We start from the raw sequence: 6,000 nt of genomic DNA on the forward strand, positions 1-6,000 counted from the left end.
AGTTAATAGCCCAGCAGGCTCCTCTGTCCATGGGATTCTTCAGGCAAGCATACTGGAGTGGTTGCCATGCCCTTCTCCAGGGGATCTTCCTGACCCAGGGACGGAACGCCTGCCTCTTAATGTCTCCTGCATTGGCAGGCGGGTTCTTTACCACTAGTGCCCCCTGGGAAGCCTGCTAGGCATTCTACTACTGTGTATAAGGCACTCCATAAAGTGCAGCCCTTGCTCTATGGGGGAAAACGAACAAGAACATCAGTGGTTACATGTGCGGGGTGTCAGTTGACTCTCAAACACAGGGAGGAAGTTCCACCAGGTAAAGAATTGTTTACCCTAATTTATTTACTAAAGATAGATTTAAAAGATATAAGGAAAAGAAAGATTATAAGTGATGATTTTCTGCCCTTCAGAGATATCATTAAGGAAATGGAAAAAAAAAAAGAAAATGGAAACATAAGCGAAAGACTGGAAGAGTCACCTATCTGGCAAAGAACTTACATTCAGAATATATGAGGAATAATAAAAAGGGAAACAACTCAATTTTTTGAATGGTTGAAATAAATGGAATATTTTACAAAAGAAGATATACACAAATGCCAGCAATCGCATTGAAAAGATGTTCACCATCTGAAGAATATATGTATATATATAACTGAATCCCTGTGCCGTACACCTGAAACTTACCCAATATTGTAAATCAACTATACTTCAACAAAAAAAAATAATTAAAAAAAAAAACTTTTTGCAGTCCTTCGTGATGGAATGAGTTTGTCAGAATGTTACCAGAAAAAGTGTGTGGGTCTAGCAGCTCACCGCTCAAAAGCCAGCAGCAGGCCAGGTTGGTGGAAATGAAAGTTAAGTTTGCTGTGTTTCAGATGGGGACGGGGCTGGGGGTGGGTGTCAAGGCTGAGGGTCGGGCTGGGGGGAGGGTGGCAATCATCTCTCCAAAGGCCGACTCCCGCCCTGATGAGGGGTGAGAGCATTTATAGACAGAGTTGGTGGGGAAGGACCACTTGCAGAAACAGCATAGTCATCTCTGACAGCTTGAAATTGGTCATCAGTGGTCTGACCAGCATCGTCCTGAATGTTTTAGGTACAGTTAGCCTTTAGTTCCACAGTCCATTTGTTCCCATTTCTTTGCGGTCAGTTCTCGGAATTGGGGCAGCTCGTGTTGTGGGTACAGTCTGGTCATCGTGTAGTTAACTTTTCCACCTAGGGTTTTAGCCTCTATCAGACAGCTCACAGGATGTGGCTCAGAATATTATCTATGTCCTTGAGAAAGAACGAACGGCCTTTGACTATGCTAAATGACTACATTATTATTATTTAGTCTCTTTTGACTGTTTTCTGTTGTTTCTGCATTTCTCTGATTAAATGTATTCTTTGACTAAAGTTTTCCACAGGCAAAAGGCAGGCAGAGAACATGGTGGGGTGGTGGGGACAAGGACCGTAGGGCCTGCTCCATTTCAAGAATGCCAAATGTGCAGGCACCCCTCTTGGATACGGGGCTTCCCTCAGAATGTGGAGTACGTCCCTGCAGAGAGCCTTCTTAGAAATGTTACCAATAGATCGTGATGACAGCTTTCAGCAAGCCTACAGGATTGATAAGAAACTGCCTGTCATCTGAAGAGTAATTTTTGAGGGGACAAAATTGGACTAATTCCTCAGAGCAGAACAAGAGGTTGCCATGATCTGGGTCACTGCCCTAACACCTACCAACCGGGTCAACGAGAAAATAATTGATTTTTCCCTGGAGGAGTTCGTCTGGTGTGGAAAAATGACAATATTCTCATGATTCAGATCTTCTTTACTTTGGTATCCTGAATGCCTGTTCAATTTTTGTGCACGCAAGTGATCATTAAAGAAAGCATTCGGTTCTGAAAATAAATGGCAGTGATGAAAAATGAGGTTTTTAATGTGAATGAGAGAGGGAAAAAACATCACTATCAGGCCATCTGTGGCCACACTGAAGCTAAATTACTTCCATGAGCAATTGGATCTGGAAATTTCCTCTTCTATTTTTTTTCTTAACAATTTTCACAATCCCACTTCTCTAGGATATGGGGAAGGTTGCTTGTCCTGTTTTTGAAAATTATGCAGTGTCTTCTCCACAGGATTGTCTGAGATGCTTAGTTTGGCTCAGCCACAGTGTTTTCTTAGGGCCTCTGATATCCTGGTAGTTTTCTTTTAATTATTTATTCATTTAAAAAGTGTTTACTGATCACTTAGTATGTATCATATGCTCTAATAGCTTCACTGTTAACATATTTTATATTTTACCATGGCCCTTAAGTTTCTCTGGGCTTTCCCGATGTCTCAGACAGTAAAGAATTTGCCTGCAATGTGGGAGACCTGGGTTTGATCCCTTGGTTGGGAAGACCCCCTGGAGAAGAGAATGGCAACCCACTCCAGTATTCTTGCCTAGGAAATCCCATGGACAGAGAAGCCTAGAGGGCCACAGTTCTTTGGGTCTTAAAGAGTGGGACATAACTGCAACTAACTCTTTCACTATAAGTTTCTCTATGCATTTAAATTCTTAAAATGAGTACTCTTTGTCACAATCCTATTAGCATATATTAGCCTATAATACCAATCATAGTATTTTTTGTAATGAGTGTTTAACTTGTAACTCACACAGAAATAAGCTTCAATGGGAGACGTTTTTTATATGGGCTGTCTGTTTTAATGCACTCATCTAGGATGAATTATTATTTGCCTGAGGGGAATTTTTAGTCATTAGTTTTCAAGCCACTTTACTGACAGACTCTAGGTCTTTAAGGAAGCCTTGGGGTTTAAGCTAACAGAAAGAGATGGGTGGATTAAGGCTAGCTATAACACAGGATTTACGTGCGCTTGTTTGGCTAGAGCTTCACGCGTGTGTCAGTAATTAAGACCTTCCAGCTCAGAGTGCCCAAGAGTTTGAATGTTGATTCCACCATGTATCTGTTGTGTGACCTTGATCAAGTTTCCTTACCCTACTTTCCTCATTTACAGAATCTGAATAATAATCTTACCTTCTTAATGGAGTATTATGAAGATAACACATGATAATCCATGGAAGAACTGTTGGTCCCTGTTTTCCATTGGAAGCTCAAAGGGAGGGTTCCTACCAATTTAGTTTGTCTTCTCTGTGATCTACTTACTTTGTCCTGTGAGGTCAGATAAGGTCAAGAATGCCTTCTTCCAAAACTCAGCTCTCTAGTCCTAAGTCTTCAGGAGTTTATTTCTCTACACAGTTTTGCTTTCCGCCAGCTACCCTGAAACTCGTTGGCTTTGATATTGCTGGCCCAATTCTCTGAGAGTCTAAGCTGAGCTTTCTGAACCTTTATCTGTGTTCTCTTTGACACCTGCCTCCTCCAGGCTTTGCCCTTTGTCATGATGAGCAAGGGACTTTAAAGTCTTTGGGCAAGAGGAATTAAGTGAATTGTACAAAAATGACATATGGAAAAATTTCAATTTGTGCAAAATGATGTACGGAAAAGCTTTTTCACTGAAGCATTTTCAGAAAGAGCAGAAGTCTTGAAACAACTTAGATGCACATCAGTAGGGAACGCAAATAAATAATGGTACATCCGTAGGTGGAAAGCTATACAGCGATTTAAAAGCAGCATTTCTGTACTGATACAGAAACAGCTTTAAGATCTAAGAGAAAAGAACAAGATGCAGAAACTTTATACAGTATGCTAAAATTTCTGCAAACGTTCTGCAAATTCAGAACGCAAATGTTCTGCAAACATGAAGGATATATGTGTATTTGCTTTATACCAATGGAATATTTCTAGAAAGATAAATAAGAAACAGATTATCTCTGTTATCTCTGGATAAGAGCCATGGGTGGGAGGAAAACTTGCTTTAAGTGCCCTTCATATTATTAAACTTATGGCTATATTACCTATTGAAAAATAGCTATATTACCTATTTTAATTTTAAAGATAAAATGTGGACTTAAAAAAAAGTCTTTATTGAATTTGTTACAATGTTGCTTCTGTTTTGCATTTTGTTTTTTTGGCCCAGAGGCATGTGGGATCTTAGCTTCCTGACCAGGGATCGAACTGACACTCCCTGCATTGGAAGCTGAAGACTCAACCACTGGACCACCAGAGAAGTCCCCCCAATTTTCCTTTTTTGGTTTCACTGTTCAGCATGTGGAACTTCCAGCCAGGGATTGAATCCATGCTCCCTGCAGTGGAAGCACAGAGTCTTAACACCTGGATCACCAGGGAAGTCCCAAAAATAATTTTAAAATAACACAAATGGATTATTTAAAAATGTATAACCCAGCTATGAGAGGATGGATATGCCTACTGTCAAAATCTATAGAAAATAACCTTTTCAATTCCATAGCCTATTAGAGTTCACAGCCAGCCCCCAAATTTCTGCAAATCCCCAGTGGGGCAGGGGGTGGGACATGTTTTCTGAGGCTATCTCTTACACACCCAGATTCTGCTTTTGTCCTTAATTTCTTTGCCCCTAATATAAAACTTGGTGTTCTTTCTTATTTTCTATAAAAGAAAATTACTCCCAGTAAGCATTTATGCGTTTTTGTAGGTTTTACTGAAGATTTAGCAGGTGAAGCTGGAGGAGAGATTTACAACCCAGCATTGCAAACAACTATAAATGGAATAGCACACTATCTTCCTTTCATTGCTTTCTATTGTGATGTTCCAATAAGTCCACCAACCTGGTCTCTTCATTGAATTGCTTCCTCTTTTCTTTTCTCTTGCATCTTCTTTTCTCTAAAAGAGCAAACCAAACGCTTTTTCTCTCCTGCATAGTCATTCTGTGTTCCTATTTCATTGGGCAATTGAAGCATACTCCAGGGTTCTCTTCTTCACTTGATTCAAAAAAGCATTATTTTCAAATTAAGGCAATTCTTACTTGAAAACGAATTTTGCTCTCAGTTCCAAAATTGTGTAAAAATGCACATATTTGCTAAAGTGACAAAATCGTTTTTGACCTACATGCTCCAGTCAGACTTTCAGTGTTCAGTTCTTCAGGGCCTTCTTCCCTTCTCCACCATCACCTCCTTGGGAAATCTTGTGTATTCTCCTGCCTTCAATTACATCCACATTCTGAAGAATCCCAAAGGTATTGGGTGGGCCAAAAAGATCATTCAGGTTTTTCTGTAACATCTTATGGGAAAAACATTTTTTGGTCAGCCCAGTACCTAGCTGGCCCCAGACCTCTTATAGCCAACTGCACACACAACATCTCCATTTAGCAAACTCAGAGATATATCAATGCCCACTGTCCACAACTGAATTAATCTTCCTTCTAAACCAGCTCTGTCCCCAATGTTCTTTGTGCATCACACAACTGTGAACAAAGTTGCTCACATTCAGAACCTTAGTCATCTTAGATATATCCTTCTCCCTCTTCCACATTAGTTCTGCCCCTTAGATAGTTCCACTTTCTTCATCTCCACTGATACTGTCTTAATCCAGGTATTGTTAACAGGTCTGAGCCAAGTTAGCCAATCCCACGTTCAAGTTCTTGTTGCAAACAGAGAGAACTTAGGATGTTTGGAGATTGCAAGAGCTGTAAGTATCTCCACAAGTTTACCACCAGATGGGATGTTATGATTAAAGCAAGACTCCCACGAGATTCTGCCACACAGACAAACATTTGTTTGCAAGTTAGCACAGAAACGGTCATCCAATCTGTTCCACTGATTTGTACTTTAGGCACTTTGAAAAGCACTCAGCAGGAAAGTTTCACTTGAGCAGACATGTCAATATTCAAGCAGCAGGATTCAACTCACCTTTTGGAGCAGAGCCCTCTGCTAAGCAGTGGGATAGAGTCTGGTTACCAAGACTGAGGCTGAAAGTGAAAGTGAGGTAGCCATTCCCTTCTCCAGGGCACCTTCCCAACCCAGGGATCAAACGTGGGTCTCCTGCGTTGCAGGCAGATTCTTTACCATCTGAGCCACCAGGGGTGCCCAATCGAGACCTAGGTTACCAGTCCTAAAGGTGACAGAGCCCACTGGGCTCCTGAGACTCTCAA

The sequence above is a fragment of the Muntiacus reevesi genome, chromosome 11 (assembly GCF_963930625.1).
Source record: "Muntiacus reevesi chromosome 11, mMunRee1.1, whole genome shotgun sequence".
In the NCBI taxonomy this organism is placed as follows: Eukaryota; Metazoa; Chordata; class Mammalia; order Artiodactyla; family Cervidae; genus Muntiacus; species Muntiacus reevesi.